Source organism: Coturnix japonica, chromosome 2, assembly GCF_054131305.1.
Source record: "Coturnix japonica strain WE chromosome 2, WE-NBRP24, whole genome shotgun sequence".
In the NCBI taxonomy this organism is placed as follows: Eukaryota; Metazoa; Chordata; class Aves; order Galliformes; family Phasianidae; genus Coturnix; species Coturnix japonica.
The window spans coordinates 127,119,000-127,141,876 of NC_140664.1; the positions used below are offsets into that span (position 1 = coordinate 127,119,000).

The 22,877-nt window shown below is 39.2% G+C and overlaps 1 long non-coding RNA gene across 1 annotated transcript; it reads right to left on the reverse strand.

Moving 5' to 3' along the window:
* Positions 1-1,868: 1,868 nt before the first annotated feature.
* Positions 1,869-3,246, reverse strand: LOC146762154 (uncharacterized). The gene is made up of 2 exons (XR_014943731.1): positions 2,950-3,246; positions 1,869-2,856 (listed from the first exon to the last, which is right to left on the reverse strand). It is a non-coding gene; the product is annotated as an uncharacterized LOC146762154 (long non-coding RNA).
* Between the last annotated feature and the right edge of the window lie 19,631 nt (positions 3,247-22,877).

Below are 22,877 nucleotides of genomic sequence, written 5' to 3' on the forward strand. Positions count from 1 at the left end.
ACATTCCCTAAGAGAATGAGTTGCAAACACAGGGGTAGTAATGTGGGCTTCATGAAAACCAATCTAATCCTGCAGCTGACAGTGTGTAGAGCTGTTGGTTTGTGTGCAATAATAGTTGAGAAATTACTGAAGCTGCTCAATAGCTGGGTTACAAGGTTTTCCAGCATGAAAAATAGGAGAAAAAAAAGAAAAAGAGCACCCTTATTGTGGCCATAAAATAAACTATTAGCACTGTGACTAGTAGATCTCTGTTTACGGTCAGAAAGGTCATAGTGTTTTTCCTAATGGTTACAGATCATTACTTGAAATAACTATTCTGAGGGCCTGGAGTGGGTCCTCACCATTAAGCTGAGTCAGCCAGCTTTCCAGACAGAAGAAAAAATACTATTACACAACAAATTATCTTTCCTGTCAAGTTTTCAGTCTTGAGCACCTGAAGTTCCCACCAAGGTACAGATAAATTTCATGGCAAGGAAACAAGCTCCAACTTGCCTAGAGTTTGGTTAAACAAGTGCAGGAAGGCCAGATCCCTCTAAGATCTGGCATGCCCATACTTAATAATGTGTTTAGATATCAGTGATTGCAGTCTGTCCTCTGTTATGCTCCAAAACTGCTGCAGAACCAGAGCAGTTCCAGGAGCAAATGGGAGCGCTGAGTACTCTACATGGGAGTAAACATTGAAAACATGCCTTTGCCTGCTATATAATCTACTCCGTCTGGTACTGAGGCAGATGAAGAGGGTTTACACAGTGTGCTCAGCTGGCTCTACCAGGTTGCCAGCAAGAGGACAGTGCTGCACAGTAGCCCAGCTCCCAGCCCATCAGTGCTGATGCCCTCAGTGTTGGGAAGTTAGCTTTGCTATCTTAATACTTTCAGGTTTGCTCTTTGTCTCCAAGAAAAATCAAACTATCTCAACATATGAGAATTAGCACAGCATAAATCTGCAGAACCTCTGGCTGGAATGGCTCTTCTGCAGCATCCCGAAGCTTCTGCCCTGCCATCCCACGTGATGTCAGCTTTGTATATTGCAACCCCTTCTTAGCATCCTTCTAACTCAATTTTCACTCTGTCTTTTGAGGTGTATTTCCTATCACTATTTGCTGGGGGCTATACCTCTCACAGTGAGGCCCAGACAGAATCTGCAAGAACTTCTGAACTAAAAGGTTGTGCAAGGTGTCCAAGAAACTAAATCCTTGACATGACAACAGTGGGTACTATAGTCATTTGCTTTCTCCCATGTATTCAGCATGTTTTTCTGCACAAAACTGAAACACTGTGTTTGTCCTCCTGAGCCTGGCAGCATGGAGGCACTGCCAGATTCTTCAGAAGAGCACTCTGCAAACACCCCTATAAGTCGTCTTTGCTTCCCCTGAGCTCCTTGCCCTGCTTTGTGTGAATAATCTACGCTTTCTTCCCTCTGCCACTGATGAGGCTCTCACTCTTTGAGAGCCAAAAAGCCACCCACTGAGGCTTTCTCCATTAGGCCATAAATACTCTTGAGCTGCTGGAATCTGTTTTGTAAATAGACAATTAAAATGAAGAAGAAGGAAAAAAAAATCTCTGCTCAGCTTTGCATTGTCAGAGCCCAGCGACAGCTGTCTCAAGGGGCTCAATCCTGCACATCATGAGAAGCTTCTGAAAAGTGCTGAGCACCTTCATCTGTAAAGAGCTTAATTGGAGAGGAAGGTAGTAAAGCACCTTCAGCACCCCAACTGGATGTAACCATGTGTTATTGGGACTCCCACTGATTTCTGTCATCAGAGCAATTGGTTTTGAGAATAAGTAAGGAAAAAAGTCTCCCACTGACACCAGTGGGAATCCTGGGCACATACAGGGAACAAAACGTTACGGTTGAGATCGTCTCTGGATATGAGAACAGTCTTTTATTCTGCTTATGCAAATTATATATACAAATTATGCAAATAATTACCAAGTCAGTCTGGTTGACTGTATAATAATAACAATAATAATTACTACTGTCATTACCAATGTTGATACTTTTTGTCACTGTTGTTGTTATTCACATTTATTCCAGTTGTGCCTTGGGGCCAGCCAAGAACAGTGTCCATTTACGTTGCATGCAGCAAAGTAGTTGCTGCCCCAAAAAGTTAACAAACAGATCCAAAAGGAAAGAGATGGAGGAAGGGAGCTCAGGAGCAGAGCAAACAGCTGGAGACAATTCAGCTTCCACCAGCATTTGTTTCTTATATTCAGTGGGAGATAAGAATCATAGAATCATAGCATCGCAAGGTCGAAAAGGACCTACATGATCATCTAGTCCAACCATCCTCCCTTTACTATATCTACAGAAAAACCACTAAATCATATCTCCTAGTTCCCTATCCAGACACCTCTTGAACACTGCCAGGGATGGCGACTCCACCACCTCCCTGGGCAGGGCATTCCAGTGCCTGACCACTCTGAGAAAAAAAGTGCCTTCTTATGTCCTGTCTAAACCTAAGAGTGCTGAGGAGGGAGCAGTGCAGAAAGCCAAGGCAGAGCAGGTATGGAAGGACATTGAGGAAGGGAGTCAAGGCCAGAACTTTTGGATTTTCTTTGTATTTTTCTACCAAGACCAAAAGTGTTTTAGTATCTTGGTGTGTGTGACAGATACATCCACTCCTTGGTTCTGAATGTGTAAGAAAGCCATGGGAAGTGTCCACCCAGCAAAGTTGCATTTTTCTGACTTGCATCAGTGCAGAAATCCCCTGATTGCCCGGTCATGCTCCTTCTTGCATGGCCTGAGATTTCTGGCTGCTACTTCTTTTCCTGTAAGTACAGCATGCTGATTCACGCTTATCTTCAAAATAAGCGTGCTGCAGTGACAGCAGGGCTTCTCTGAGCCTGTGTTCACACCTAAAGAGAAAAGCAAATTGAAAACAATTAAGGACAGTGAAAACTGATCCGAACCTTCTTCATTCCTTTGTCAGATAGTTTCCAGGTACTTACTGACGTGGAGAACAACTTGTTCCCATCCACCACTCCCTTCCCAAAATAATTTCATTGTTTCTCCTGACCCTCCAAGCAGCTTCACTGACTACTTTTGTGGTAGTAAATAAAACAAGCAGTGACCTGTTCTCCAAGCTTCACGGCAAGGAACACGGCCCACACAGCTAAACTCTCTTCGCTGCAAAGCAAGGAAAAGAAAGAAAGCCTGAGTGTCAGGATCCAGGCCTCATGGATGCTGTGCCTGGCAGAGCATGCTGAGACAGGAACAGGCTGCAGTGTCACAGGCTGGGGCCTGTGCCATGCTTTGACCTTGATTCATTTATTTCTAGAGCCGCTAAATGTGTTGCTTTTGCCAGAGATCTGCTGCTGTTTCTCTTTCCTGCCATTTTCAGAGCGCTTATTCATTGTTACTTGGAACAAATGAAAGAAAAACCCTTACACGTTATTTGTTCCCCCGAATAATTCAAGGAATGGTCTCATTACTTGAGCTGTGGAGATAACTGAACAGTCCTCTTGCATTTTGCTACAAGTACGTGTAACACCTAATGGCTTTTCACCAGCAAGACTTTCAATTACAAGAATGTAAATCCAGACAAACTCCACTGAAGTCAAGTCTTTTATTCTTGATACACACCCTTATAATTTAAAGCACTGTAGCTGTATTGTGCTGGAAAAATAGAGAAACTTTTCAAATGTCAGAAGTCTGAATTTCTCAAAATGACATATGTGGCTATGATTTCCTGTGTGAAGTACAAATTATCAGAAATGTTTCTGTAGAGCTGAGGTGCCAGAAACCAATTTTTTCAGTCTGCATTTCAACAGTTATTCCTATCCTGTTTTAAATTTTCAGAAAGTAATAAGGATGAATGAACCATTCCCTTGATTTTTCAGTCTCTCTGAAAAATATTTTTCAGTCTTCATTAGCTTTTGTCTCCTCCGTTCTCTCCACTGTTGTGGCAGTCTCTTGTGAATGCAATATGAAGTCATTTATTACCAGCTTGAATCAAACTTTCAAACTACAATGTTCAAGCAAGTCCTACGTTAGGAATGAGCTGGACTATTCATAGTGTGCAATACATCATCATTTGATTGCCTAAGAGCATTTATAGTGAGAGAAATGTGTAAAAACACTTCTTTTTTTTCTAAAAAGATTTCCGATAATCAAAAAAAAATGTCTCATCTACTTTTTTGTGTTGAGTAGGATGTGGGGAGTTTACAGTTGCATATCGTAACCTGCCATTCTCCAAAGTCCCAGATTTGTTTTGGAAGACTCTGTGTCAGTCATGGGAGGGATAAGACAGATGAATATGAGGAAATAGTTGAAAGGTTCGGCTTCCACTAGAACAAATCTGAATAGCCTTGAGCTGACAGATATAAAAGGACAATTGTTTAACAACTTCCTTTCTACTAAGAGACAATATTTCAAGCCCCCACGAAATACTATTCACCATACAATACAAACACAATACAATAATGCTTAGCAAATGAAATAATTAGGATAAGAATATTTGGATAGCTGGCCTTATTTTCTTGATTTTTAATTTTCCAGAAATGTTGGCTAGATTTCAGCTTACAAACGTCTTAGTTAATTTAAATCTCTATTGCTATTATCCCTGACTGACCCTGCTGGTAAGTTGAGTAGGTTTCCTAGTTCTACAGAATAGTTTTGCTTACTAGAATGTTATTTATCTTGGCCATTAAGAAGTTCTGTATGTCAAGTGAAGCTTTTCAGATTAAAAATGCAAAATGTGAAAGAAAGACTGTTAAAAACACTCCCTTGAATAAAATGAGCAGAGGATATTCCACGTTGTCAGATCCCCGTAAAATAGGAAGATGGTCATTTTCTCTAAAAGGTAGTTTCATCATGTTGCTTGAGATCTCTTCAATAACTGTTTGTACTTAGTGATGAGGCAATGAGGCAGAGAAAGACAACATTCAGTAGGTGCATGATTGAGTTGGTCACATCTCCAGATCTCAGTTTGGTCAGGGAGTGTCTTGGTTGCATGTCTCTATGCCATTTCTATATCTTCTACTACTCCCAGAAGTACAGTTGGTTAGAAATACAATTAGGGATGAAACAAGATGGAATTTCAGAGCAGGAGATCCATTATTATATTCCTTGTAGTCAAGGCATATGTACAGCAGGCCAGAGGTAAAGAGCTGTAGCCTTGTCCTTTAACTGATCCAGGTACCTTGTATTTCTTCAGACTATTGCATCATGGCCATACACCTGAACAACTTTGCTGGTTGAATTAAGACCATCAGTTCCACCATTGCCCTCACAATGCATTCACATTAAATTCTAACTGTTTTAAGCACTTAATATACTTTCACCCCACAGCCTATGGCATCACTGCCATAGTTGTTCTTTTGTCCATTGTTCTTTTCCACATCTCACCAAAACTCAAAGAGCTGATGAAGTAAATTTCAGCTTACTCTTGCACCACTACCACAAAACACTATGTATATTAGATGTATATCATTCACCTGATATACTGATTGCTCAGTGGGGTAAACTGAATGAATTTCACCATAAAAATATTTTCTATTCATTAAGTCATAGCTATATCCTAAGCTGAGGAATGTCACAACAACATGTAATAATTAGCTTGAAATAGGGCTAATTATAAAATAGCAAGGAGAAAAATCTCAACACATTGCTGACTGAATTATGTATTTGGGAAACTTTTATTATGAGATTTTTTATTGTCAGCCTGGCAGGAAAACTGTGAACTGTACTTACCATATAGGAATTAAAGCAAGTAGATGGTAAGTTTTGAGGTCAATTACAAATTACAGTGAATATATTTGCATATTGCATAGTGACTGAATATGAATCTATATGAGCCCCTATTCAAGATTCTCATTCTCCAATTGGCTCTACCTTGTTCCATTTCAGTATGCTATCTGGTTATAGAATTATACTGTGAACAATATACCATGATGAAGAATAATAGGTTGAAATTAATTCCATCAGTGGTGTTTTCACTGCACGTTCACCTTCATGGCAACAGTGAACATCTGTAGCTTATTTTAGATACTAGGAGTAGACATTTAAATTTATTTTAAGCAGATTGAATTAAAAAAATAATTCCTCTATTCCTTTTCAAGTTGCCTTGCTTCTACTATTCTCAGCTTTTTATTCTTCCAAAAATACTCGTACGTATTTGAAAAAAAATATTTTACCCTAAAGCATTTTTTTTTCCAAGATTAATAACATAACCAAACATCATACCATTTTTCTTGGCAACAATCAGGAACTCTTTTAATCCCCGAAGTTTATCAGTTCAGCTCAATTGAGCAGTGCTTTATTTCTGATGTGAAGAGCCATAGAAAGAAACTCAGACTATAAAAGGACGAACACCCTCAGGTACCTGTCATAGTAAGCCGAAATCATGCACAGAAAGCATAGCTTTGCCTTGTATGTCCATTTATCAGGAAAGTCCAGTCTTGGACACAGATCACTGCTTTATAAATGGATAATCAGCTGTCTAAAATACTGTAGTGGAAATAAATCTTATGAGATATCCTGAACTTTTCTTCTGTTGATTTTCATTCCTGGAATAAAACTGGAACAAATGTAGGGATTACATCTTGAATTTCATAGCTAGACAATTTAAGGCAAGAGAGTTAGATATGTAATGAATGTAGACGTCTCCTGAGAAAGAAACAAAGAAAGGAAAGAATCAACAAATAAAAATGATTGCATGGGTAAACAGAAAGGTCTGCCTGATTCTACAAAGGGATGGCAAAGAAAGGAAACAAAACTCGTTAATGGCAGCAAAACACTACCAGATCACTAGCAATGTATTATACCAGAGGTAAGTTATCACCATGAATCTTCCTTAGAAAGTATATAAGAAAAGCTTAATTTAGTTCAAGACATATACATATATACAGGCTTTAGCAATCCTTACAGTTATAGGTGTACTGTATTCTTTTCACAATTCTATGGGATAGGAAATATTTGGTGGGAACCCACTACAGAACAAAATGTAAAATGTGACAGCATGAAAGACTGGAAAAAAACGGAGTTTTAAGTGTAAGATAAACATTAGCCTGCTTCTTATCTTTCAGGACAAATAGAACATCATTCTAGACAGGTACTTTTGACAGTTCTTAGTCACTAACCCTCTCATCCCCACTACAGGGAGGTTCAGTTAATGGTTTTGATAACTGCATGGGTGCAATGCCAGCAGCTCTATCAGTGTGTGAGTGTCCGTGATGAGGATACAACTGATCTCAATTCTACTTTCATACTTCTTCCAGTGACTTGCTGTATGACCTTGAGCGAGGAACTTCTGCACACTGTTATTCCCAATGGGATAAAGAGATAATGATGTCTACCCACCTGGTAATGAGATTTGAAGGCTGCTGATAAAGTGCAGGCCAAATTCTTGGTATTATCAGCACTTATGTGACTTCAGCAGAGTCAATCAGTTAATCTTTGCAGGGAGCAGGAGCTAGGATGGAAAGCAGTAATTGGAAGTAAAAGCAGCTGATACAGAAGGCTGGCTGCTTAATGTGGTATTCTGAGTGCTGAACAGTATCACAGAGAAGTTTACATGAGTCCTGTGTACCTCATTATGACACAGATGAAGAGAAAGCAAGCATCTTACTTTACAAAAATACCTTCTCCAAATTTCTGCTTTGCAAGTGAACTTCAGTCAGCTTAATCTGTAGCTGAAAATTCACAAATTATTCCCTCCTTGGAGTTTTATTATTTCCCTTCTTTGAGTGGGAAGGTGGACCAGATGACCTCCAGAGATTCCTTCCGATCCAGATTTGTTCTATTATCTTAATTCAGTGAGGTTGCCTTTATTTCCACTGTCCACTTGTTCCTTTTCTTACAATTCACCTTTGGAATCCGTAGCTCTTTCTCGGACATACTCCACTGATATTTTTTATTTGTGTCAACTATTGGTTAAGAGAATGCTGTAGAAAGCACTTGCTTTTAAAATTAGATCATCTTAGATCAACAAAGATTTCAAATGCTGGAATTAGAACTGTGTTTATAACCTGTGAGTATAACAGGTGTAATCTTTACTTTTACCCATATATTGGTAGTGATTCCAGCAGGAGAGACCTGCCTCTCAAAGTCATCCGGTTGCTCTTTTATTTCAAATGTGTATGAAACTGGTGTGGTTTTATTTTTTTTATTTTAATAAAATATCAAAGAGGATTTACTTATCTGGGAAATAATTTTAAGGAAATTGAATACTGCATTTTTTACAGCAGTCCTCATGGCAGGGTTTCTATAGCCTGCAAGTGCTTACAGAAGGGTGAACAATTTTGTATTTGATCAGTTTTTTGTCTTTTGCAGAGCCCATAGATAAAGATTTTCTCTTGGGTGATCAAGTATATATATATATGCTGACACAGATAAAAAAGCAAGTAGTTCTGATACATTTCTATGCTATTTTTTATCTTTTGTTTTTATTACACTGTGTAAAAATGTTCTAACATTAAAAAATAAGAATATGTGCTCTGCACTACTTTTTAACACACTTTTAATCCTACCAAGCCAGAGAGAAAGAACATAGAAAAAAATGATGCAACAAGCTCATGTAAAGACCAGTTTGCCTAGCAGTATCACTTTTGTTTGTGAAAGTGCAAAGGATATAATGACCCGTTTTCTGGTGAGAAGGACATAATGCACTGGTTTCCAGTTGTCAACATGACAGCACAGAGGGATAGGCTGCAGATCATCATTACACATTATGCAACTTTAACCATATCCACTCTGTTGAAATGCAATGAACATTTCAAAAACAGATACATTAGAGAACTGGAAGAGACATTTGGCATGTATCTAGAAGTTTAATTGGACATAAGTCAAATAAAGTCACTACCCATCTAGAGAATTGGAGGCACAAAGAACCATGCATTTTGTTTAATTTTGATAACTCAAAACCCGTCGAAGAATAGAGCAGTTCATGAAACAGGAGAGCAGATATGTTTTAGCAAATGTGCTTATCTGCAGGATATTTTGGCTCCTCATGCAAAAATTAGTGACTTTACAAACTACTCTGACTCAGTTCTACTATTAAGACTATAAAGACATGTTTTGTTTTTGTAAACCTTGTCCACATCAAATTTTAACATGGGAAAGCAGCAATGCGGAGCGTTAAGCATATCCTTCCTGCTAGAATTAATGGCAGCTTTGTGAGTAATTCATCTGAAAGAGGGTTTAGCCAAACTGGGAAAGAAAACTATACTGAAGTTTTGCTACATTTTTATTTTATTTTGTTGTTGTTGTTTGAATTCTCAGAAGGCCTAATACAAAGACAAAATTTTCTTTCCTTCAAAACTTTCTTAGTGCATGAAGCCACTGTAATAATCTAAAAGGGAAAACCATGAAACATAAAGGTGATCAGTGTCAGAGTGGTGATGGTGGAAACACTAGGGGCTAGTTACACAGTACAGAGCACTGTGATAGAGGGGGGAAAATAGGCATACCAGAGGAAACCAGCTGGTCTTCTCATCTGTGCATTACATTAGAAGCATTGACAGAACCAGACATAATGATGTATCTGGGAGAAAATAGCCTGGTACTCGATATAGAACTCAACCTCATTAAGAAAGAGATGCATACGATATCCTTGAGGCAGGCAATATAGAATATAAAATGGATCTAGAAGAACTGTCAAACTATGCTTAAAGGGAGTTAAAAAAAAAAAAAAAAAAAGGAAGAAAAAAGATACAATTGAAAAAGCTCTGATAGAACAGAGATTTGGTAATGTGGCACTTCAGGCTTAAGAGTATTAAAATATTGTCTAAGATGTATTAGTTCTTTGTATTCACGAACCCAAAAGGCTTACACCTATTCATTAGGTATTTCGGCAGATGTAATAAATGCAAACTTACTGGGCCCTTTGAAGAATCACCTCACATGATGGGTTTTCTTCTTTCCCATGAAAATCCCTTACAGACAGAAAAATCAACACTGATGTCTTATCACTCATTGGATAACAGTGTAATTGACCCTAAAGTTATCACTTGCCTGTAAAGGCAAGGCTGCATAAAGCAGGAGGAAAGACAGAAGTAGTTAGGAAAAAATTAACCCATTCTTGAATATGGTAAAAAGCCATCTTAAATCATGATTTCTGCCCATCAGGGGTTAACTTCTTTCTGTAGCTACTGGTTGAAATGAAGTGAATGAAGTTGCTTCCAAAAGACGGTGACTGATGAGTGCTGACCTTTGATGTTTGACTGATTTAGTACACTTTACTGGTATTTACTAGTTAGCATTATTGACAAAACAGGAAAGAAAAAAAAATGCCTGGCTGCCATCTCAAATTAGCAAATACTATAAACTTCAAAAGATATAAAGTTTTGCGGAGACCAATGAAGCATTGGACAATATTAGTACATTTTCATGTCAAACATTTTTGGAAAAGAAACAGATTAATAACAGATTAATATGGAGCAGGCATTATGCAGTTTAAAAATAAATTTCCTGTTATTAGAGTAGGTCACTATTACAGGATGTTTGCTATGTAGAATAAACCTTTGGGGATAGCAATCATATTGGACAGAGAGCAGATTGTGACAGCAATAATAAAGTGTGCTGTTACAACAGTGTGGGAAAAGGCAGAAGAAAGAAAAAACTACAACGCTGTGTATTCTTAACATCCACATCAAGCTATAACCTTAAATAATTGCAAGAGATGGAAGTATTTTCTTTTCCTTATAGCTCCCTTCTCTGTAATCATCAAAAGGAAAGCATCCTTTTAAAAATTCAATTTCATTGTACATTTTTTATTTCCCGGTAAGGACCAGACTTCAAATCTATGTGCAGTAGTGACAAAAACTCCATGTCACGCTATTGATCAGTGCCAGCATATAAATGCACCAAGACAATAAAGTAAATGCCAAGCCCTTTCTGACAAAGCCTAAGGGGAAAGCTGTCTTGGATGCTAGATCCTAAAACATCTTATTTGTTGTTGTTGTACACCAAAAATGAGACTACTGCACCCTGTCTGGCTGCCTTAGTGACCAGATACAGCATGGGGTTCTCTGTTGTCCTTTAATACCACAGCAAAAACATTACCATGAAGTTGAGGCAGCCACAGCAGAACAGGATTCCAGCTACGCAAGATGTTAGAGAGCTGTCTCAGCAACTTGACTTGCAGCCAGATGCAAACAGGAAACTAGTACAGCTGTTTGTATCTGCTGGTGTCGTTATTTTCTGTATGTGTTTCCCCCCCCCTAACATTTGTCATCTTGGTATCCTGGCACCTCTATTCACAGCATCTAAACCAGTGTTCTGCACCAACTCAAGCTTCTTAGAGTTATCTTAGGAAAAGAGTCGTCAAGTTTGGGGTCATGCAAAATCAAGGTAACTGCTGCCCAGAGTTATGTTTTTATGCAAGAGTTGAAAATTAAAAGAAATCAACTGCCACATTAATGCTGTTTTCTGCATGTGACCTTTCCTCTCAGCCTGGAAAACAGAAGGCTCCAGAGAGACCTTATAGTGGTGTTCCTTTACCTGAAGGGGGGCTCAAGGAAAGCTGGGGAGGGACTTTTTATAAGGGCAGGCAGTGACAGGATGAGGGGAAAAGGTTTTAAGCTGGAAGAGGGCAGATTTAGACTAGATAACAGGAAGAAATTATTTACTGTGACAGTGGTTAGACACTGGAATCAGTTGCCGAGAGAGGTTGTGGATACCCTCTCTCTGGAAGCATTCAAGGCTGGTCTGGATGGGGCTGTGAGCAACCTGGTCTAGCAGGAGGTATCCATGCCTCAAGATCTTAAAGGTCCCTTCCAACCCAAACCATTCTATGATTCTATGTGTCAGTGAGAGAAACAACCAACACTTTTCTCACTCAGTGACACCTTCATGAGGGTTAATCACCTCCTACCTACTGTTATGGTTTTGATAACATAAATACTTAATAGGAGTGACTTAGGACTTTTTCATGAGGACACAGGGACAGTGCAGTGCAATGCAGGCCACTGTGTCTGGATAAAAGTCATGGGGTTTAGTATACTGATATATACTGATCCTTATTGCTAAACAAACCAGCCTGTATCAAGTAAGAAAAATGAAACAAGAAGGTCTGTGTTAATCTGGTGTGAGCTTCTGCCACCTCAGGCAATACCTTAACCAAACAGAAAAGTTAGGCATTGGTCATCACATAGGCTCAGTACAAAAGAAACGCAACACTCTATTTCCTGACTGATGACAAGACAACTTAATGGTTCCATTATCACTCTATGTATCTTCATTTAAAAGAAGCACTGTTTAAGCAATTTAAACTGTATTTACATAAGACCGGAATGTGATTAGTCAGTGAACATCTGCTTAAAGTGAATGAAGATCTATTGTACACAACCTCAGCTCCCTGACTTTAGCCAGTTATACAAATATATGGACACAACTCAGTCCAAGCAGGAGGTAGACAAACTGTGTTCTTAAGACATCCCAGAACCATTATTTCAGGGACCCTGAGCTGTGTAATACTGCCCTAATAACACAGCCCCTCTAAAATATCTATTCCAAATCCAGGCAGAATTTCTGCACACACTTATCCTGCGATTCTTGTGGCATATGGTGGTATTGCAAAATACCTCACTTAGGTTTTTTCTTTACACGGGCTTGGTGCTTGCACAATAATCTCCACTCTTGACAGAAATATTTCTCTATCAGTAGGATTATTAATTTCAAACTACCGTGGATATCTTTTAAAGAGGAATCCGTTGCTGATGGCACTTGAATACACTGATCCAAGGAGAGGCATCAGTGTCGTATTCTCCAAGGTATCTGGGCTTCTGTGTCATTTTTATAGAATTGTTTGAGTCTGAAGGACCTTCAAAGGTCATCTAGTCCAACTATTTTGGCCTTAACTTCCTACATGGCATTAGTCCCTTTGCAGCATCCTGATGAATTATGAGAAGTGGGAGGAGAAGTTATGGAAGTCATACCCACGTTCTTCCCCTTTGCCCAGGCCAGCCGTGCTAGTTATTTCTCATCACAGCAAAACAGTCTAAAGCCCGATCTGCTTTTTGCCAAGGACTGGTGTAGGCAGTGCCCAGCATAGGCAGAAGAAACCACTGACCTTTGCCATTCTGTTCTCATAACTTTCAAATAAGTAAAGATTAGCTGGTCCAGGAGCCTGGCCAGCATGTGACAAAAGAAAATGAGGAGTTAAGCATTCCCTTCCTCTCACAGATATCTGAAATTCATTTGGCCACTCCATGGCTGGAAGCCACTGCACCTGTGAGTACATCCCTGGGGGTCACTGTGGCCTGTCTGCCTCAAAATGTCAAAAAAACTCGGCAGATTCTACAGTGGGAAAGTGAAGAATAACAGAGTCTGCACCACTAGATTTTCATTTTGGATCGTAAAACACTATTTATTTTCCTTTAATTATAGAGCAATCATGCTCCTCTGAAGCAGGGCTTGCAGATTTGACTATAACTTCTCACTTAATTGGATGTTTGTGAATGTAAAGGTTTCTACCATGACTTGTGGAATGAAACAAAAACACCATTTCTACTTTAATTTAATTCTCCTATTTCCACCCATTCTCTCACAATCAGGTTTCCTTGATATGCTTAATCTTTTGCAATGGTTTCCATGGCAACTCCCTTCATTGTGGTGCCACCAAGGACTCCTGTAATCAGGAAGCCCAACTTTGCCAGGGGATCGGTGTTGCCTTTTTCCCTCCAGTGCTGCTGCAGCACACCCTGGCAGCACCTCTGCCTTGTCCTGACCTTCCCCACACTCAGACCCAAAAGCAAGGACAGGCAGCCCGCCATTGGATGTTGTTAAGGTTTCATGATTTCCGCTGCAGCCAAACTCCTTTCTCAAGACCTGCTATGCATCGCTGGCTGCTGTACATCCCCAGCACATTTCCATCACTAAGGTGAGGTTCTCATAGCCTTTCATGCTTAGAAATCCAAAATGTGATCCTTGCTGTAGTGTCCAAACCTAGAAAATAGGCCATCTACAAAGCACAGCATCTGTGCAGTGTTCAATTACACAGAGCAACCTCTTCTGCACAATACCACAGCTGTAGTGTACGGTGTGTGAATTATCCCATACTGTACTGCACAGGTCCGTAGCAGTAATATACAGATACATAAATTAACTCCTGCTGTACAGCACAAAGCCATAGCTGTAGTATACAGCTGTATAAAAATAGCTGATGCCAGGCTGCGCCGGCTCCAGCAGTGTTTGGATTATACATTGCAAGAACTATACTTTGTTGCTCTAATTTCCTTCCTCCAATTTACCACCCCCTCCCCCAGACCAACCCACTCGAAGGAATGAGCTGTGTGACTGGCAAATCAAACATTATTATTAATCACTGTAATTACTTTTCTTGGCCCAATTGCAGAGCCTGGGAAGCTAACCACAGTCTCTAGAGCGCAACCTTAACTACAACATGTTTCTGAGCCACCATTACCTCATTGTTAGTCATTTTTAACCAGAAAGAATTCTCAAACAGTGGTGTTTTTTTCCTCCAAACCTCTCAAACCACGTACACTGCTCAGATCAGCGTGAGAATCTCTGCATATGTATCTCTGTGCTTCCAGCTAACCACTGCCTTTGCCAAAACCACAAGCGTTCAGTCCAGGCAGAAGGATAGGCAAGCATTTCTTCTTCCTCTACTCACATGTAGCGTGAGCAGTTTAAACACAACAACAATATAGTTTTCTACTGCAGAACAGATTGGTCATATTTTAAGAAATAATAATAAAAAATATTGCATTCAGCTTACTTCTTCTATTCAAGTCTAACAGTGGGAAAACATCTTGTTTACTAATTACACCCACTCTGAATGCCCACATAACGATAAACACTTCTGAAATACAGCAGCTGAAACACTTCTTCAGAAACATAATGACTAATTGATGACTGCAAGGTCACTGAACACAGAAAGTTGCTTAACAAGAGAGCCTCTGCAGCCTCCCTGCTCTTGTATCTCAACACCAGCTCCCTATGCCTACTGATGAGAGAGGACCAAGGTGCCAACCACCTCCTCCCATGTACCCATCTGCACCAAGCTTTAGCTACCCCAGGAACTTTGGGTGGTTCTTGCTTGCAGGGTTCTTCTCTGGTGGCTCAGCTCAGCTCACTCTGCTGCCACACAGGTGCTAATGATAACAAGAGACAACAGCAAGAGTAAGGATGGCTACTTAGAGGGAGATGGGATAGAGGAGAGCTCTCCTTTCAGCTGCATCCGTATTCTTTGAAGGAGTCCCAGATGATGGGTAACACTGTGAATCATCACTCCAAGATTTGGGAAGAAGCAGAAGTCCTGAATGCCTTTCCCTTATTTTTGCCTCAATCTTCTTGTTAGACATACGATACTGCATATTAATTAAAAAGGAACACACAGTAAAAAGGAAAACTTCTGTGATGGCTCCTCATATAACTTGAATATCATAATCTTTCCCCAGAATAGCTTTTTCTTTCTTCAGGGACACACAACACTACCTTATGAGTGAGAATAGATGTGCATTTTCCCACTGCACAGTGCAACCCAAGAGAGAGGAAATGCTCAAACCTGCTTATAGCTTAAGCTCAATTTGTACCTGGCGTTGTCCACATTATAATAGAAAGATTACAGATGTGTGGCAACATCATAACCCTTCACACCTACCCAGTGAATGCAGTTACTATATGGCTATGAAAGTGACAGTGTTTTTCAACCTCTGCACTTCACATCTGCTGAACAGAGAGGACTGGTGATTGCAGAGCAGCTGGGTGAGGGGAGGAGGGGACAACCACAAGTTTTTCAGCCAGCTTTTCTCAGCAATCCTGATCAAGCAGAAGGGGTGTTAGTTCTCATCTTTATGCAGACAGAGGTAGGTAGGTTAGGGCTAATTGTCAGCTACCTGTGAACACTTAAATTAAAACACCGTAGCTTCTGTGTGCTATTTATTTATTTATTTATTCCAGTGTTTCAGCAGTCATTTGCAAATGCATGAAGTGGCAGGTGAGTGCTGCAAATTTGTCTTGTTGTCCATGGGGAAAAGCAACCGGCAAGGAGAGCAGTACAAAATCCCAGCTGGAGCAGTCAGGCAAAGAGGGAGAACACTAGAAGCAGCTTAGCCCTTCCTGTGATACAGCTGCACCCCATTGGATGGCTGTCCAGAGGAGAAGGGGGATTTGAAGCTCCAGGGTCAGAAAAGCTGGGTAGAGTTTTGGAGTTTCGTATTCTTTACATGGAGGGCTATGTCTGTCCTTAGCTTCAGGGCATAGCATGGAGGATAAATACTGCTCTTCTTATAAAAGGATTACAAGTAGAAAATGTCTTTCTGAGGCACATGGTTCTGTAGCTCGGCATGGTGAACATATGTTCACAGAATCACACACAGAATCATAAATGACCTGGTTTGGAAGGGACCTCAAGGATCATGAAGCTCCAACCTCCCTGCCTGGCAGAACCACCAAACTTCCACATTTACTTGATCAGGTTGCCCAGGGCCTGTTCATATGTTCATACTGCTTGCTGTAGGTGCTACTCTTTGTCAAAGACTGAACTCCAAGCAAGAAGTTACCACAAGCATCACAGTTACAGAGAGCTTTACCAAGCAATGAGCTACTCCAAAAATGCCATACTTGTGTATTTGCCATGGTGCTATGGCATATATGAGGCAGACAACTATCCTCACTTAGAAGTATGTACAGGAGAGACAGAACAGTAGTTGTTCCTTTGTGTATGAGGACCACCAAAAAGCCTTGGGTTAATCTTTGCCAAGCACAGGCAAGCCTCTGGGAGTAAGCTAAGAAGGGGAAACACTGAATTAAACTTCAGTATGGATCAGTTGATGTAGGCCTATAAACCAAAAATCTTGCAAAAAAAAAAATTATTTGGAGAATATATATTTTCATGAAAATGTTCTAACTTTTGTCCATCTTAGAACTTAAATTCACTCAAATAATTGCTGGTTTTAGTTAGAAAATAATTTTTTCTAACTAAATAAGATTAGTTTTCTTTCCTGGTCACCATGAAACAGTGAGAATTATTGCTGTGGCTTAAACAGGACAAGGAAATGTTCCAGGGTTTGATTATTATTGCTGTTGTTGTTGTTTTTTTCCCAAAGCAATATGGACCTGAAAGCCCAGTAAAAGTACTTGCGTGTTTGACCTTTGATTTGCAGTTGTAAATATTTGTATTTCGCTTCTAAAAACATGAATGAAAACACCATGACTACCTATATGAAAAATGTGTTTGTAATTATTTACAGGCATGACATTTTATCTGCAAGAAGAGAACTCAGTGCTGAAATTCTGACCCTAGAAAAATTACGAACGAATGTTCCAGTTACTATTTCCCAAACATTCCTCTGTTGCAGTTTTGGCCTAACTTTTCTGTTTTAACACTTGCATTTTGGATGAGGCACCTGTGGGAGTACTTTTTGCTCTAAAATGGAAATTTTTCTGTAGCGCAGCAGAAGAAATTAACTCAGACATTTTAATGAGCTCAAAATACACACAGCCATTCAGCCTACAGATACAGGAGTCGTCATTCATGTAATCCTAACTGCTGTTTTGCTTTGGTTTTCTGCCATGGCTGTCACAGGATCTCACCTTTAGCTTTACCTCCCTGCTTGGGTTGCTCAGACAACAAGAGCCCCAGCCAAGAGTTCAGCCATGGTTGTGAGAGTGTTTTGTGTCCAGATTCCCCGAGCTGAAGGACCCTGCAGTATACTCACAGTGTCCAGCTCTTCCCATGTTTTTTGATCTTCCCCAGTCCTAACACACCCCCATCTAAGTCTACATGCACACACCTTGTGCACACCTTGACAAGGCTTTCTCTCCATTTTCCAGTCTCGTTTTTCTTGGCTTTCCTGCTAGGTTAAGTCAGCAGGAAAACTGACAGCAGTGGCAGAGCAGAGCACCGGATGAGATTTCTCTTTGTTTGCTCTTCCTGCTGCTGCTGTTGCTGTGTCAGCGGTCCTCTGCATCCCAGCAAAGGCATAAGGAAAGCTGCAAGCTCTTTCTGCTGCAGTTTCTCCTTTCCTCCATACACCCTCCCTTTCATCAGCCCTCTGCAGGGAAGGAATTCAGTCCATTAACTAATTTATCAACATTTACACGAGAAGTATTAGCTAATTGAATAACACCACTTCTTTACCATTTACCGCGTATCTCTAGCAAAACTTTGCTAGCTTGATAAAATATCTCAAAGGGGCTTAGTTTCCCAGTTGTTCATTCCATTTGGTTTTATCTATGTTTATTTTTGTTTCTCCACCTAGAGATATACAAAGCAATGAAAACAGGCTGCAAATCCACATACTTGTCTTTGGACTCTTTGATCCTTAAGACAAATGTACAATTATTATAACAGTTATCAGACACTTAAATTCTAAGCAGTGCTAATGGATTTTTTTTTTCCTCTTTCTCCTTTCCTCTCTTCATAATTTATGCAACATTTGTTCACAGGAGTGCAGCTTTGGCTGAAGCAGCAGAGTAAAGAAATTTACCTGAAGCAAAATAATAATGGATCTTTGGGGAGATCCCACCACAAAAGGAGCCAAGATTAAGGAAAGCAGAAGTTTAGAAAGCTGGACTGAAACGAATCCAAGCAAAACATGCATACACCAGCTACTTCGTTCCAAAGGAGGCAGGTGACAGGCTTACGTCCTCCTGTTCTTCAGCTACCCATTTCCTTTTGTGGTCATTTTTCATATGAGTTGCTTCCTTTTCTTGCAAGCCAAAATCTGAATATATTCTTTCTGTACTGTGCTTGCAGTTTCTGACCCAGCTTACCCATAAAATAATTCAACCGCAGCTTCCTATGTTCCAAGTTTATCTTGCTTCTGCAATCACTTTCCTCTCCTCTCTTTTGGATACTTCAGCATCAGGAGGATGTGGGCAAATCAAAGGGAACTAAGAGAAAACAAACTCAAGGAATTGAGAGTCTGAATGAAATTACATTAAAATATGGATAAATTATGACATCAAGAAATGCTATCTATCCAATAATATTTTATTCACTTATTTGGCATGAAGCAGTAATTAAAGATGCTATCTTAGACTCACAATGTCTTAGCATTCTATTAGCAGTACAACTGAATGACAGATGTATTCAAACAATCAGTTTGGGAGTAGTTCAGTCAGCCAAATACATATAAACCTTCCTTCTGCTTCTCCAACGTCTAGGAAATACAGACATGCCTCTCTTTAAAAATCCTGGCAAACAGGTCTTCTTCAATATGGCCAGAAGGTTACTGGATTCAGAATACGTGAAACCACAGGAGAATGAAGTATATTGGCATTTGAACGTTGCAAACATTCAACGGGGAGTATCAAAAGTAATAAAGGAGTGTATAGGTAGGGCTAGGCTAAAGGAAAGGAATCTCTCAGGAGAATATCAGGAAAACAAATATTAATAACAAGATAATCATCAAGCAAAGTTGAAGATTGTCATGAAAATATTTTAAACTAGAAAAAGTTAAACTAGGAAAACTGTAACTAAAACTCAAGATTTCCTATTACTTTACAATTATTATTGTTTTTATTGGAACAAAGAGAGGACAGGATAGAAAAATATGCTAGGACATGATTATGCAAATGACTGCTCCATATACAATACTGAATAGGATCCATAATTGTTCTTGGTTCTAGTTCATTGCTTTTATTATGACTGGATAATAGCTGGGGCAAAAATAGCTGAGGCTTAAATTTTCAGATAGAGCATATAGTTTGTGGTTGTGTATTTTCAGCTCCTAGGACAAGTAACCTATGATGCAGTGACATTGTAGTTAAGGGTTCTGCAAACTTAGTTCAGCATTATGATACCCAATGTATACTTATACAAGTTGAATAATAAAACGATGCATCATATTTGTGAAAAACGCCTTTTATTTTAGCCCAGAGGAAAATTCACAAGAACATTCTTTTAGGTGCTCTTGCAAGTTTTCATGTTGTTTCTGAGTGATAGCTCCTGCTGCCTTAGATATTAAGTCAATGTCATTTCAGCACAGATACATCCAAAAAGAAGTGAGTCATATCTAAAAAAAAACCACCAAACCCGACTGTTCCATGTGTTCCAGAGCTAGTGAAGTCTGGTTGCTTTGGGATTTATATTTTACATTTGCCAGAACCACTGATAACTCTACATTTCTTCCTAATCGCCCACCTACTGGTCCTTAAATCTTCTCCACATGTCTTGACCCAAACCGTTACTATTTCTCAGTGTTTCCTAATCAAGTCCCTCCATTTGATGCAGCTGCCTCCTACATCCCAGCTGAGCTCCCTAATGCCTCATGAAGTATTTCTCATCCTCTTAGCTCCCCACAGCATTGCTGTGGCTCTCTGTTCTTCTTCACAAATTGTGAATTAGCTTTCTCACCTCATCTACAGCAGCCTGAGATATTGTTATCACAAAGGAGACTTTGCCAAACCTTGCCAACAGGCAGAGATGAAGGGATGGACAGTGCACCATCCTCATTCACTGTCACCATCTCTGTGTTTGTTGGCTGATTCAAGCAGAATGGTTTTCTGGCTGCTATGGTGTAGCTGGGAGCACACTGACTGGGACAGCAGAGACTGAACACACTCTTCCAAATAGAAATCTTCTAGAGGCATAGATAATCATAACATTTGCAGATGCTTGATATGTGGGAAACATTGGATCCTTTGTCAAATTTGCTAAAAATGCATGTCTCATCTGCTTGGTCAACAATTTAACATAACTATTTAAGAACTAATTAAAGATATTTATTTTCCTCAGGAAGGTACAACTACTTTCACAGGCCTAATGTATGTATATATATATATATAATCAGGTTGGCAATTTGAAGTTATTACTGGATTCATTAAAGCCTCAATATCCTACCTACTGCAGAGCTGCTGACAGGGCAAGATTTAAGCAAAATCAGTGGATCCAATTAAATCCAGAGGTCCATACACTGAGTACTTCCAGAGTGCAAATTACTGGTGACATTTCTAAACAGTGATTGACAGCTGAAGCCAGCACACATTTCCTATGCCACTTTGGAATGTCATTATGAACAGGGGAGGACTTTGCAACCTTTTATGAATTGGGGGGGGGGGGAGAAGGCAGTTTTCTGTATTTTGCTCTCCTTAATTCTTCAGCAAATTATTTTTCTGGAAATATTGTACACTCTCAACACAGCTCAGGATTCTGATTTGTATTACAACTTTCCAAAGCTGTGATCCACAAAGGGCCAACCCAAAACGTGGGGGTTGTTAGATTTATGCTGATGCATAAGAAGCAGCTTCCTTCATGGATTCCCATAACTACTTACTATCCATTATCAACTTAATATTCTGAAAAAGAAATGGTGTGTGTTTATTCATTTTCCTTTTTAATACAATGACTTATCTGAAATAATATTCTTACCTAATTAATATTCATTTTGGTGCATTGTTTATTAGCCCAACTGATTCCCAATTATATCTCCCTATAAACCTTGATCTACTAGAATAAGTACATTCCAAATATAAATAATTAATAAGACAAGCATGCCTTTCTTATCATGGGTTGTACATTATCAACTGACTCACAGCTCATGTTTGCTGTTGCAATCTCTTTGCTTCCAGCACTGCAGCTCAAGTATCCGTCCTTGTTGCTACTGCAAGGGAATAGGTTTAACTGTTTTTTATATGGAGTAAGATAAAGTAGGAATGTGTGAGAACTCAAGGTCAACTATCTCTGTGGGATTTTTTTGTTTTTAATATAACAAAATTATTAAAAAATTAGGGCCTGATCATGTAATTATATTGTGTGCAAAAATTAAAAAAAAAAAAACCAAATCAAATTAGTTCAGCATTCTTAAGTACTGCAAAATCAGGTATTTAGCAACATGTATAATACTGCAAGTATATTATTCTTCACAATTCTGCACTGTCAAAGTAAATGAAGAAGAGTAATATACACTGAAAAGAAAAGAGAAAAGGAAAGGAAAGGAAAGGAAAGGAAAGGAAAGGAAAGGAAAGGAAAGGAAAGGAAAGGAAAGGAAAGGAAAGGAAAGGAAAGGAAAGGAAAGGAAAGGAAAGGAAAGGAAAGGAAAGGAAAGGAAAGGAAAGGAAAGGAAAGGAAAGGAAAGGAAAGGAAAGGAAAGGAAAGGAAAGGAAAGGAAAGGAAAGGAAAGGAAAGGAAAGGAAAGGAAAGGAAAGGAAAGGAAAGGAAAGGAAAGGAAAGGAAGGGAAGGGAAGGGAAGGAAAGGAAAGGAAAGGAAAGAAAAGAAAAGAAAAGAAAAGAAAAGAAAAGAAAAGAAAAGAAAAGAAAAGAAAAGAAAAGAAAAGAAAAGAAAAGAAAAGAAAAGAAAAGAAAAGAAAAGAAAATCAACCAATTCCATTTCCTTTTTCCCCATATAAATAAATACTGAAGATTCTATGTCATCAAAGAAAGTTCAAAGAAATAAAACCTGAGTGGTAAAATTTTGCCCACAGTGTTGTAATAGATACCCCAAACCACACGTCTGGTAGATGAGTTTCCACTATACTCCTCATTATATCTTCAGCTGCCTGAATTATTTATTAGAGATAGCATGCCCAGTGAATATTATTGTGATACTGTGATATTATTTACACTGTAGGAATGATCACTGGAGGCTGATGGCATTTATGTTCTCTACTGTATGGCAAAGCTTCATATAGTGAGAAAAGTTATATTTCCCTTTTTCAAACTAGTTTATAATAATAATAATTTTGCTCAATTATTTCATTAGATAAGAATAAAGTAGAGATTTTCAAACTGACAGAGTGTGAATAACCACGTGTATTCTCAATAAGCTTTACAGTAATTTCTTGTCAAATCTACAAATCAAGACTCATTTTGTTAGGGTGAATGCACGAAAATCTCATTCTTCCTGAGTTCAAGTGAAGAAGCAAAGAAACATCTCTAAGTTATATCTACTGTTATTATACTGCAATAGAAACTCCAGGTAAGATGCCACTGCTGAAGAAATAACTGAAAACCATAAGGATGGGCTCAATA